We start from the raw sequence: 13,230 nt of genomic DNA, 5'->3' as shown, positions 1-13,230 counted from the left end.
TGGATTTGTGGTACCTTTAATTTTTACTGTGGCATTAGTGTATCTGATGTACTTGACTGCAGCATTCATTGATGTACATTCATTGCATCTGTACAGTATATTTATATACATGACAATAAACTCTCATTGAACATCAGACAGTGATATCAAGAAATTCAGGAGACAGTGAAACCCCCAACCTTGGAGGTTTTGTCAGCAACTGGGAAGGCAATCACAGCGGACAGAAATAGATGGGTTGCATGGGCAGACAGGAGGCAGATCAAATTTGAGGGAAAGTAACAAAAGAATACATTTGGGCAAGAACCACCAGGAGAGACAGTTGCAGAGAGTGTGCAGGAACAGAGAGACATGGGGTGCAGGTCTTCACACAGCCTGAAGATGCAGAATTTGTTGAGGGAGTGGCCAGCAAACTAGACAGGATGGTGGGTTTTGTGAAGAGAGGTGCAGAATACAAAAGCAAAAGGAGGTCAAGATGAACGAAAAACTGATCATGTTGCAACATTGGCAGTGTGACCACTTCCAGCTAATGCACTTCTGTCTGTCTCCTCTAGGGGTTGCAGGGGAAATAGAACAATTAGGGGTGGCGCTATTGTAACACCTTTATTGCACCAGTGATCAGGACTTGGGTTTGAATCCTGTGCTGCCTGAGAGGTTTGTACATTCTCCCTGTGTCTGTGTTGGTTTTTCCCAGGGTTCTGGTTTCCTCCCACTGTTCAAAATGTACCAGGGGGGTAGGTTAATTTGGTGTAAATTGGGTGGCACAGACTTGTGGGCCAAATAGCTTGTTACCATACTGTGTGCCTAAATTAAAAATTAATATAAACAAGAATGGCTAAAGGGATGCAGAGCTTCAGATTTTGGGGATGGATGAAAACTGGGCTGTTTGCATCTGGGTACAAAGAATGTTGTGTGGTTTGATTAGGGGGATGAAAATGCACAAGCCTGGTTCAAGGCCCAGGGAGCACACATGAGGTTTTGGGGTGGGGAGAGGTGATTGATGGTTTTATTTTTTCATTGGAGCGAGCAGGAACACCTGACTGAAAGAATAGTAGAAACAGCTTCCAAAAGGGTGTGGATAGGCCCTTGCTGGAGGGAGCATTTGCTGGAATATAAACTGGAGACCAGGGTTCAGGACAGATGGTTAGATTCAAATGACTTTTTCTGGAGTAGGGATTTTATGACCAAGTTCTTGGGGGGGTGGGGGGGGGGGGGGTGGAGAATAACATTCTAAAGATCTTCTGATAGCAGAAGAGAGATATGATGAGGCAAAGAGGTTGGACAGAACAGTTCTGCGCTGAGCTGTCAGGCATTCAAACAGGATACCTTCTATAATGCATCTGTAGAAATTGGTAAGAGATCTGGAAACTTTCTGAACTTCCCCATGCAATATTTAATTGGTGGAGGAATGGGAAACCATTGAGATGATTGTGTACAGGCACAGAGTGAATGGAATGTAGATGTGAAGTTTGTGGAGGTCTTGTGGAGAGTTAACAGCCCACATTTTGTGCCCAACAGAAGCACATTTACACAATTAGCAGTTTGGCAGTTTCACTGCACCTGACAGTGATTAGCCATAAAATCCTTAGTGGAGTGAGATGATTCCACCTCAAAGCACTCTCTTCGTCTCACAGTGATCCTTGCCAAGGTTGAGTCTCCCTCAGACACTTGAGTAATGAGATCTGGCGGGTGATGTCACCTGAGAGTGAGGAGTTGATGGGTAGGAGGGTCACAAGGTCCAAATGGGGAAGAACTGGACAGTTGCAAACTGAAAAATCAGCAGCTCCAAGACATTAATTATCTTCAGGGATGATGATACAAAACATTACAGCAAACAACAAATGGGCCCATCTCTGATCCTTGAGGCAACCACTAGTCACAGGCTTCCAGTCAGAAGGGAAAGTATCCATCATCATTCTCTGGCTTCTCCCACAAAGCCAATATCTAATCCAATTTACCACTTCAAAATGAATGCCAAGTGATTGAACCTTCTTGAGCAACCTCCCATACAGGACCTTGTCAAAGGCCTTATTAAAGTTCATGTAGACAACATCCATGGGCTAACTTTCCTGATAACTTCCTAGAAAAACTCAATGAGTTTGGTTAGGCATGACCCAACTCAAAGCTACACTGGCCATTCCCAATCAGTCCCTGTCTATCCAAGTACTTGTATATTCAGTCTCTCAGGACAGCTTCCAACAACTTGCACACTACTGATGTCAGGTTCACCTTGCCTACAATGTCACAGATAAACAGAGCCTTTCTTAATCAATGAAATATTAACTATCCTCCAACCCTCTGGTACCCAACCTGTGGCAATGGATATTTTAAATACCTTTGCTAGGACTCTTGCAATGTCTACACTAGCCTTCCTTGAGGTTGAGGGAGTATCTTGTCTGGCCTTGGGCTTTATCTACCCTCATTTGCCTCAAAAGAGCAAGCACCTGCTCCCCTGTAATTTGTATTGGGTCCATGTCCTCACTACTATTTTGTCTCATTGAGCTAGACGCAGTGTCCATCTGAGACTCTTAATGCACTAGAATCATTCTGATGCAATTCAGCTTCAAGAGTTCCCAATTCAGTGATAAACTGTAAGGCTATTACTGCCAGCAAATTTCATAAAAAATTTATTTTGGCTAAATTTTGCTGTGGAGTGTTAATTTCCTCGATGCCTAGCCTGGTAATTTTCTGCATCGCTCTATGTGAGATATTTCTGGATTGCAAATCGGCTGATTCATTCCGACAAGAAGAACCACAAAGAAAATGCTTTTCATTAAAGTTAGCACAATGAGGTCATAAAAGCCAATAAAAGTACAAGTCTTTTCCACCTACAAAAAAAAAGATTTTTTTTCTCTATTAACTCTCTGGGTGTTTTATTCTTTTTACAAAAGCCTCGGGAATGTCTGCCCCAGTCGCGTGACCAGTTGATTGCCTATCTCCATTGCTTCCTGCTGAGACCTTGCCGCACGCTGCACTGACCTCCCCCAGTCCAATCAATTCCCTGCCGAGTTTAAATAGCATTTGTGCTTGGAGTCCATTGTGAGTACTGTAGTGAGGAGGAACAGGTCTGTCAATCACGACTACAGGTGTGAGCAGAATGGCTGCAGTAAATATTTTATATATATTTTTGAAATAAACAGATTTTAGCATCAGGCAAGATGGTTGAAAGATTGATTTAGTAATGAACAAATTCTTATTAAATCTTGCAAATCATTTCACGGACATCAGAATTATTTCTCCACTGTTCTGGCATGTTATCTCGACAGATGTCTTTTGTGGTAGTGAAAAATCTATCTTGATTTTTTTTAGGTTCTATTGTGCCATTATGTTTGTGCTATTGTACTTTTGAATTTCTACATAATTTATTATTGTAACTTATTTGAACTAGTTCTGTATTGTTCATTTTTTCCTATTGAATAAATATCAATAAAAAATTTAAAAAAGAAATCTCCAGTTTCAGATGAATACAACAATAAAACATAGGAGCTTTTAATTAGGTGATTCAGCCCATCCAGTCTGCACTGCCATTCAAATCATGGCTTGATGTAGTTTTCCACTCAACCCTATTCTCCTGCCTTTTCCCCAATACCTTTGACACCCTTACTATTCAAAAATCAAACAGGCCCCACATTAAATCTACCCAATGACTTGGTCTCCACAACTGTTTGTGGCAACGAATTCTACCCTTTGGCTGGAGAAAAGTCTTCTCAGCTCTGTTCTTTTATTCAGAGGCTTTGTCCTCTGGTCCGAGACTGGAAACATGTTCTCCACTTCCACTCTACCCAGTTCTACCAATAGGTTTCAAACCCCAGTGAGTACAGCCTCAGAGGACACCCCATCATAGCTTGTGAATAGCTTACCTTCTTTCATTCCCTGCTGAAGAGCTCCTCAGGATCCAGGATGACAATGCCATACTGATTCCATGGAGTTCTGGGGTGGCTGATTAGATCATTGTGGTGGTACACCACCCGGCCTACTATACCTGCAGGAGTGTATGGGGGAACAGGACAACACCTGGCTGGCTGTCAATCAGCCGACCTGAATGGATCAAGCCCCACCCAGTCGGGTGTCAATCACCCTTCGGGATACGAGCCTGAGCCGCCCCTCCAAAGACTCACTCAGAGTTTACAGCCAGCCCTGCTCTGCTCTGCTCTGTGGATGACTTCGTTGATTAAAGCCTGTTGTACAGTCTCTTTGGTTTTGTGTATTTGCTTCTGTCTAACAGCGCACCACAATCATATTGGGGCCTAACTCGGAGTGGAATCAATGTTTTGGGCCTGGGCACTTTGCCAGATGGAAGCAAAAACATACAGGTGACTCTCCTTACTTCCTATGGATGCTATGTGTCCTATCGAGTTTCTCCAGCATGTTTGTGTATTGCACTGGACCCCAGCAATCTGCTGACTTTGTTCACATAGTGGTTTCACTTTATCAACTGAAACATGCTTAAATCCACACCCCCCCCCTCCCCACCCCTTCGGCAAACCCTCACAAGAGTTTGGAGGGATGCTTTTGCAATGGGAAAGTGTGACCTATATAACAATTATAATGGAAAGAGGCCATTTTGGCCCTTCTAGTCAGCACTGAACTAAGTACTCTCCTCTAATCCCACCTACCTTCACCTTGCCATAACCCTCCAATCCCTTCCCATCCATATACCTATCCAATTTTTCATTAAATGAAAAAATTGGCCCTGCCACCAGTACTTTTCCCAGAGCTCATTCCACCCAGCCACCACTCTGAGTAAAGAAGTTCCTCTGTGTTATTTCTAAACTCTTGCCCCTTAATTCATGACCTCTTTGTTTCAATCTCTCAGTGGAAAAAGCCTATCCACATCAATTCTATCCATCTCTCTCAATCTTAAATACCTCTATCAAATCCCATCTCAATCTTTTTACAAAGAATAAAGACCTAATTTGCTCAATTTTTTCTTTGTAATCGAGATGCTGAAACCCAGGTAAAATTTACTGCTACATATTGCTGTAAAAATTATCCTGCACACATTTTACAAACTCCAACCCATCCAGCCCTTACACAGAATGGGTTTCCCAATCTTTGTGGAAAATTAAAATCTCCCACAATCACAACACTGTGCTTATTACCAATATCTCACTACAATGCTCCTTTAGTTCTTGGTCCCCATTAGATGGTCTATAATACACCCCTGTAAGTACTACCCCTTTCCTATTCCTCAAGTCCACCCATATAACCTCCCTGGACAAGCCCTCTAATTCTATCCTGCCTAAGCTCTGCTGGAATATTTTCTCTGACAAGCAATGCAACTCCACCCCCTCTTCCCCCTCCAATTCTATCACATCTAAACCAACGAAATCCAGGAATAGTTAGTTGTCATTCACATCCCTCCTGCAACACCAGGGAGGCAAATCACCACCCAGTTCTCCTTGCTGTGCCCACAGAATCCCTTATCTGTCCTCCTAACTAATGAGTCCCTTATGACTACTGCTCTCCTCTTCCTTTCCCTACCATTCTGAGCTGTGGGCACAGCCATTGTTTGCTTCCCCCAGCTATGCTGTCCCCTCCAAAAGTACTCAAAGAGGAGTATTTATTATTGAGGGTTAAAGTCACAGGGGTCCTCTCTAGCACCTTACTCTTCCCCTGACTGTGACCCACATCCTACTCCTGTAGCCCTGGGGTGACCACCTGGCTATAACTCCTGTCTATGACTTCCTCACTTTCCCTGACCAGAGCAAGGTCATCGAGCTGCAGCTCCAGTTCCCTAACAAAGTCCCTGAGAATCTGCAGCTCAACACACCTGGCGCAGACATGGACGTCCGGGAGGCTAGGACACTCGAGGACCTCCCACATCCTGACACGGAGAACAGTAAACTTCCTCCACACTCATCCTTTCTCTCTCCCTTTCCTCAATGCAGTGGAAATTAAAAAAAACAACTAACCAGCCTTACCTCAGCCTCTGCAAACCAAAGCCTCTGTCCCATTCCTTCTCCATCCCATTCCTTCTCCATCCCATTCCTTCTCCATCCCATTCCCTCTCCATCCCATTTCTTCGCCATCCCATTTCTTCTCCGTCCCATTCCTTTTCCATCCCATTCCTTCTCCGTGCCACTCACTCACTGGATCACTCCCCAATATTCCCTTCCTTTTATTGGCCCCTGTCAATTAACTCAATTATCCCAATTACTCACCTCCAAAAACACTACTCATCTTAACCATTTGCCTACCATGACCCTTTATTATAAAAACCCCACTCTCCCTCCTGTTCTCTCCTTTTGACTGAGTGGATGAGGCAATCTGACCACTGACGAGCTTGATCAGAGAGAGGACATCAGCAGAGGTCTGCTGATTCTGCCAGTGGGGTATGTGGCAGAAAGAATATTGATGGCATATTCCAGACAGTCCATGATCAGGCACATTTTGGGTGGCAGAGATCATGGCCACCGAGTGGGCCATGAGCTTTGAGCTAGGCTTAAGATCTTGCTCATCTCAGACTGGGCTGGCACCTTAATTAGAATGGTGACTTTCAAAATCAATATCTGGCGGTTCACGTAGGACATAGGACTGCTCCAAAGGGTTGCCTGCACTTTTGCTAAGTCACATTTTCTTGTTCTAGAATAAATGAATATTATCAATCTATAGATGTTGAAATTATTGTCTCCATAAGTCAATAAATTATACTATTGTAATTGTGGTAATATTAACATCAACCTTAAATTTCCATCAATCCCCTCCCTGCATCTCTCTTTCCAACCCCTCTGTTTCCTTTCCTCTTGCTCCTAGTCCACTTCCCTTCCTTCTATCAGAGAACTACCCTCTATCCTCTACCTTCATCACTTCTCAGCTTCTTTCTCTTCCTCCCTCCTACCTATATCCACCTGTTACCTCTTAACCTGTTTGTCTTTGTCCCTCCTCTCCTTCTCTTCCCACTCACCCACCCACCACCATCTGCCTGTTATTTCCAAAATGTTGGTTGGTCTTTACTTCCTGTAGATTCTGCACAACTTGCTGAGTTTCTCCAACACTTCTGGGTATTGCACTGGACCCATCTGCAGATGTTCTTGTTTAACTCTTATTGTTTCTCTACTAGTTAATTACAAAGTACCTGTTCAGCTGCAGCAAGTAAGAATTTCAGTGTATATTTGCATTGTACAGTGTATATGACAATAAATGCTATAATCTGTTTTCCAAAGACTGTTGAGGTCAAAGGGGACAGACTGGTATAGGATGGTGTGAAGCCAACCCTGCCTCAATGAATGATGACCAGGGCTTGGCTTTTAAATGTACTCATACACAAACATCATCTATGAACTGGAATTTCATGCATGAATTGGGATGACCTTGGTTCCAGGGTGGAGGTGACATTCTAACGATTAGCTTCACATCAGAACCAAGGTCACTCCCAAATTAAAACAAGAATGATTGCAGTTGTGTTGGTGTGGTGACCAGCCAGGTTAGACCCCAGTCTGCACTTGGATTAGGTTGTGGACCCATTGGTTAAGATCCTGGCCTTCACGCTACCAAAATCGAGCTGAGCTAGAGAAAAATTCACCCGAAAATGGCTAGGGACGCTTTCCAATGTAAAGCATTGGCTCCATTTGCTGATATTGAAATGAAGTGATGCACATTAGTTATTGTTGAAATTCAATCTTCATCGGTACTCATCAGTTTTTCCCTGTAGTTCACGCCTTCTCTATCTGAATCTTTGTCAGCATAAGTCATGCGCCATCTTGCCATTTCCTCCATGACCAGGTCTCCCACAGGTATTTGAGAGGATAATTGTGACAGTGGCAACATCCGCCCTTTCTTCTCGTTTCCTGTCCACTGTCTTCATATGCAGTTGTTTCTGAGCATCCAGATGAAAGAGAAAGCACTCTGCCATGCGTCATGTGGCGCACGCTAACTTTGATAATTTCATTGCATCTGGTAAGTCAGGAGGAGTTGGTAAACAGGGATGTAGGATGTGAGAAGAGGAATTTGGAATGTGGACCTTCGTTCAATTCCGCTGGTCATGGTCTCACTGCTGTCCTTTCCAGTAATGGGCCCCTCCTCAGAGTTGAAGCCCAGTGCCTCATCTGACTCCCTTCATTGAGTTAGTGCTGCCTCAGTCTGAGACCCACCTGATGCTGCAAGTAAGGAGGGACAGTATTATGCCAATCATTCATGATGGCCTGGAGGCCAGTGCAAGGTATGCAATGAGGGAGGCACTACAGGTATCCTTGTGCCCTGTGTCATGCGCCCTTTGGAGCATGTGCCATAGGGAACCTGGAAACTGAAGCTATATTTCCTCAGGAACACCATATGCAGTGGAATGCCTGTCAAGTAGCCAAAGGACCTAGTGACATTAGCACTTATGGTAGGGTATTCCTTACCTCTAAAGCGAGACTAATTTAATATTTTAATTTATGGATGCAGCACGGCAACAGGCCCTTCTGGCCCATGAGCCCAAATTCACCCATGTGACCAATTAACCTACTAATGACTTACGTCTTTGAAAGAATGGGAGGAAATCAGAGCATTTGGAGGAAACTCCCATGGACACGGGGAAAAAGTATAAACTCTTTACACACAGTGGTAGATTTGAACCTGGTCACTGGCGTTGTAATAGTGTTGCCTGCTAACCGTGCCACCCAAACTAAGTGGTTTAATCAATGACAGCAGAGAAGACCAATGGGAACTGACAACACCTTTCAAGCTCTTCCTTTCAGCATTTATATTCGACAAGCACCCAATTTAAAATAAAATTATTCTAAAATACTTATTCAGTTGGTCGCAGTAAATACACATTTAAAAGGAGCACAAATCCCAGAATGCACGCCTGAGTGAAGAGCTCTAAGCATGTAGCATGTAGCATAGAAGTGAGAGCATGTTGTATTCCACCTCCAAGGTTTGGTTCCACTGAAGATGATCAGAGAGCACTTAAAAGGCAGAATGGCACACAGAGACTCCAATAAACACCTGAATCAAGTGTGGTCATGGACTGGCACATGAAGGATATGTGCTCACTCCCTGCCAAAAGTCACCAATTCCTGCTGATGGCTCCACCGCGGTGACGGCAGATGAACGTCTCAGCGGATGCTCTCTGCCCTTGCTGCATTCCTTTGCACCTGTCAGGAAATCTGGCTCCTCAGTATACCAGTGGGGAAGGGTGGGGCCTTCTTTGCCCTCGTACTTTTTGTTTCACAGTTTAAAACTTCAACAGTTGATCAACAAGAGCGAATGGGGGGGGGGGGGGGGGGGGGGAGGGGGTAATTTTAACTTCAGCGAGAGCTTCAACCTCCAGCGAACAAAGAGAAGCTGGAGGGACTCAGCAGGCCAAGCAGCGTCCATGGAGAGAAGGGTTCAGTAAACTCTTGGTTTGGCACCCTGTGGAGAGACTGATTTGAGTTTCAACCTCCATGTCCTAATATACAATAATTTTTAAATTACTCACCGAGAATCAGCATGAATTGAGTCCGCTCTCCCTGAAAAAGTGCTATTTAAAGGGACAACACCCACACATTATCCTCAATAAGATCTGTGACCTCTTATAACATGACTTGGGATGTGAGTCGGTGTAGATTTATCTGGCCATTCAAACCTCTTCTGCCATTCATCAAGATTAGAGCTGACCTTCTACCTCACCACCCTATTGCAGGATGCAGGAGCACTGGAGGAACTCAGCAGGTAATGCACCATCCATGGAAATCAGATGGCCCTTGACGTTTCAAGCTTGAACCCTTCTTCAGGAATGCTGAAAATCAGGCAGATGCCCGAATGAGAAAGTGGAATTTGGAAGGGGGGGTGGTGGTGGTGGGGAAGGGTAGTAGGTAATCAATGGATACAGGTGGGAGGAGGAAGGAGGCAGGAGGTGATAAGGGCTTGGCTCTCTGATAGGAGGGGGAAGGGAAGTGGGGGGAGATGGATGAAGAGTGTCAGGGAGATGAGAAAAATTGATGGGGGGGTTAACAGAAATTAGAAGTCAATATTGTTGCTCTCTGGTTGGAGACTGCCAAGAGCAAATATGAAGTGTTGTTCCTCCATTTTGCAGGTGGCCTCAACTTGACAGCAAGAGGGAGATAGCCTCAAATCCCTTAACATCCATAATTTCATCAATCTCTATTTTGAATGATCTTGATAACTCATTCTCTACAGTCCTCCAGACGGTGAATTCCAAAGGTCCACCACACTTTGAGTGAAGAAACCTTGCAAGACCCTTACAGTAAAACAGAAGATACTTTACAGATGAATGCAATGTGATGGAAGAACCTTGTGGTCTGTGAATTTGCCTGTGGCACTGAACAAGAGCAAGAGTTCATTGCAAAGGAAGATGATTAAAGAGCATCAGGGAAAAGATATCTGAAAACTATATAGTATAATCTTTTTCGATTGGAGTTGAGTTGGTGACCAGCATTATTATTTACCTTAGCAATTTGTCAGGGATTTCTATTCTGTGGAAAGTGACGAAGAGCTCGTGCTTAGTCGAGAGATGGTCGAGAAGAAATTTTATTTATTTAAACAGGCCATTCTGCCCATGAGTCCGTGTCATCCAATTTACCCCCAATTAACCTACACACCTGGTACATTTTTGAATGGTGGGAACAAACCTGAGCCCTCGGAGAAAACCCATGCAGTCACAGGGAGAACATACCAACTCCTTACAGACAGGGCGGGGTTTGAATCCTGGTCCCAATCGCTGGCGCTGTAAAGGCATTGTGTTAATCGCTACACTAACAATGCCACCCTTTGTTTGAGTAAGTAAGGGATGATCGTTTCCAGTGGATCAGAAATCAAAGATCTTTATTCATTGAATTGTTCATTGTCAACTTACTAGTAAGATACAATTAAAAACTTTGTTTTGCGTTCTGTCCAGTCAATCTAACCTATACATAGTGGAACACGGAGTAGATGAACGTAACAATTATAGTGAACGTAAGGAGGGAATCTGGTGGAAGCAGCTCGCTAAAAGTCACCACATCCTGGCGCAATTTTGTGTTGAAATGTCCATGAGATAATTCATTAAAAATGCAGAGATAGGATAATGGAAAAGGATTTAACACACTGAATTATGATGAACTGGAAAAACATTGAGCAAATAGAGAATTAGCTATAGAGTTGACCAGGAAGAATTTGCAGGCATGTCCGAGAAAGGGGAGGGATTGAAAGTAATTGGACTAATCTTTGAACGAACAAGTACAGGCACAAAGCCCAAACATCCAAACATTTTGACATCCCATTTCATGATTCGGTATTTTCAGGAACCGCGACTAATTTTCAGGAGGTTAAAGCTATTAGTTTCCCGGTTTGGGTGATGAGAAGACAAAGAATTACCGGAGAGGTTCAGCAGGTCAGGCAGTATCCGTGGGTAGGAATGGTCATTCAACGCTTTGGGTTGGGACCTTTTATGAAAACTAAAAGGAAGAGGAAATATCTAAAGGCAGAAAGAAGCTGGAGAAGGGGCTTAGAGAGAGAGTCCAATAGGAAGGGATGGGTGAAGAAAAGGTGGGGGGGGGGGAAATAAGTAGTTGGGGAAGGGATGGGAACAGTGGAATCAGATTGGGTGGGAGGGGGATGATCTAAAATTAGAAATAAATTAGGTTGGGTGATGAACTGGCGGGGAGGAAAGTAAATCTACTGCATTGTCTGCGCTACAGCCTCAAAACCCAGCCCTCGTCGCAGTTTTAAGGAAGAGCTGCATGTAGGTTTACAAATGAGATTGGGTCATGCGCTATTAAGAAGACAAGGTACACCCAGCAGGTTGGGATAAGTGACCAAATGTTAGCACTGACTCACCTTTACCACTTGACATGGTGAGGAGTTCAAGTGAAGCCTCCACCTGCTGCTACACTGCAGTTGAACAAAAGTAAGAGTGGAAGTCAGCAGGTCACAAAGCGCCGACAGGAAGCAAAGGTAGTCAAGTATTTGGACCTGGGCCCTTCGTCAGGAGTGTGGAAAATCAGGAGATACCTGAATGAAAAGGCAAGGGGAGGGGGTAAATGGGGAAGGGGGAGGAAGGGGGTGGTGGTGAAGCACAGGCTTATAGGTAATTGGTGGAGACAGGTAGGAGGGTAGAAGAGAAAGAATCTGAAAGGGCGCGAGGGCAGAGGGGCAAAGAAGGGTAAAATCACAGAGCTGGAGAAACTCAGCAAGTCTAAGAAGAGCAGATCTCTAATAGGAGAAGGAAAAGGGGTTAGGAGCTGGTGGAAGGGAGAGGAATAGATGAGGAAAAGAGATTGGGGGTTAACGGATATTGATGCCGTCTGGTTCTGAGATGGAATATCAGGTGTAGTTGCTCCAATTTGCAGGTGGACTCAATTTGGCAGCAGATGAGGCCATGGACAGACACATCAATGTGGCATTAGGGAGTGGAGGAATTGAAGTGGTTGGCCACTGCGAGGTCCTCGCTGTAACTGATGAAGTAGATAAAGCAAAGTTCTCAACAAAACAACCTGCTGTTATTAGCTTCAGGCGATCAGTAGATGCTTAAACCAGCGGCAAGCCATGGGGAAGGAGGCCGTGAAAAGGACGAGAATGCTCTGGCAGCCCTGCATAGAATGTATGCATAATTTTAAATGCGGCTAGAAAAACCTCACTCCGATCCCATTCTCCATCTTAATTCCAGTAATGTGTTAAACGTGTATATGAATCAAATTAAGATTCTCCACTTAACATAGCTGTGAGCTGCACAGCTGCATTATAAGGCTAAAGATTATTTTTTCAGATTGTTGTCATTGAATTGATAGCTGGAAGTCAGAGAAGGAAATTCAAAACAGCAATATCATAGTGGAGGTGTGTTTATCACTAGCCTCAAGAATGAAACTCAATCAATTTAAATCAGCAATCAGAATCCTGGTCTAAAATGTTACCAAGAATGTACCCCTAGATGCATTCATTTATTGTGATATATTTTATGTTGCTTCATAATATTCACACAAAAGGGTTTGAAATTGTTGAATGATTCTTCTGTTTTTTAATCATGAACTCCACATCAAAGAGTAATGTGACCAGATGAATAATACACCAGCTTTGGCTGATTTCTTTTGGTGAATTAGCCAATGGATGACAAACCTTGCCTCTCACAATATAAATATTGAACAAATGTGCTATACTTAGACTACTTTTGTGCATTTTAAAGATAGTTGAATCATATTTTAAATAATGCATGTGGTTTTTCATTTGTGAGGAATGGTTTGAATGATTTGCAACTATACTGCAAATTTTTTCCCATTGATTACATTTCCAACAATGGATCCTCACTCTAAATGACTTCCTCATTTCATT

Source organism: Narcine bancroftii, chromosome 9 (genome assembly GCF_036971445.1).
Source record: "Narcine bancroftii isolate sNarBan1 chromosome 9, sNarBan1.hap1, whole genome shotgun sequence".
Taxonomy (NCBI): domain Eukaryota; kingdom Metazoa; phylum Chordata; class Chondrichthyes; order Torpediniformes; family Narcinidae; genus Narcine; species Narcine bancroftii.
This window is presented reverse-complemented; position numbering follows the sequence as displayed.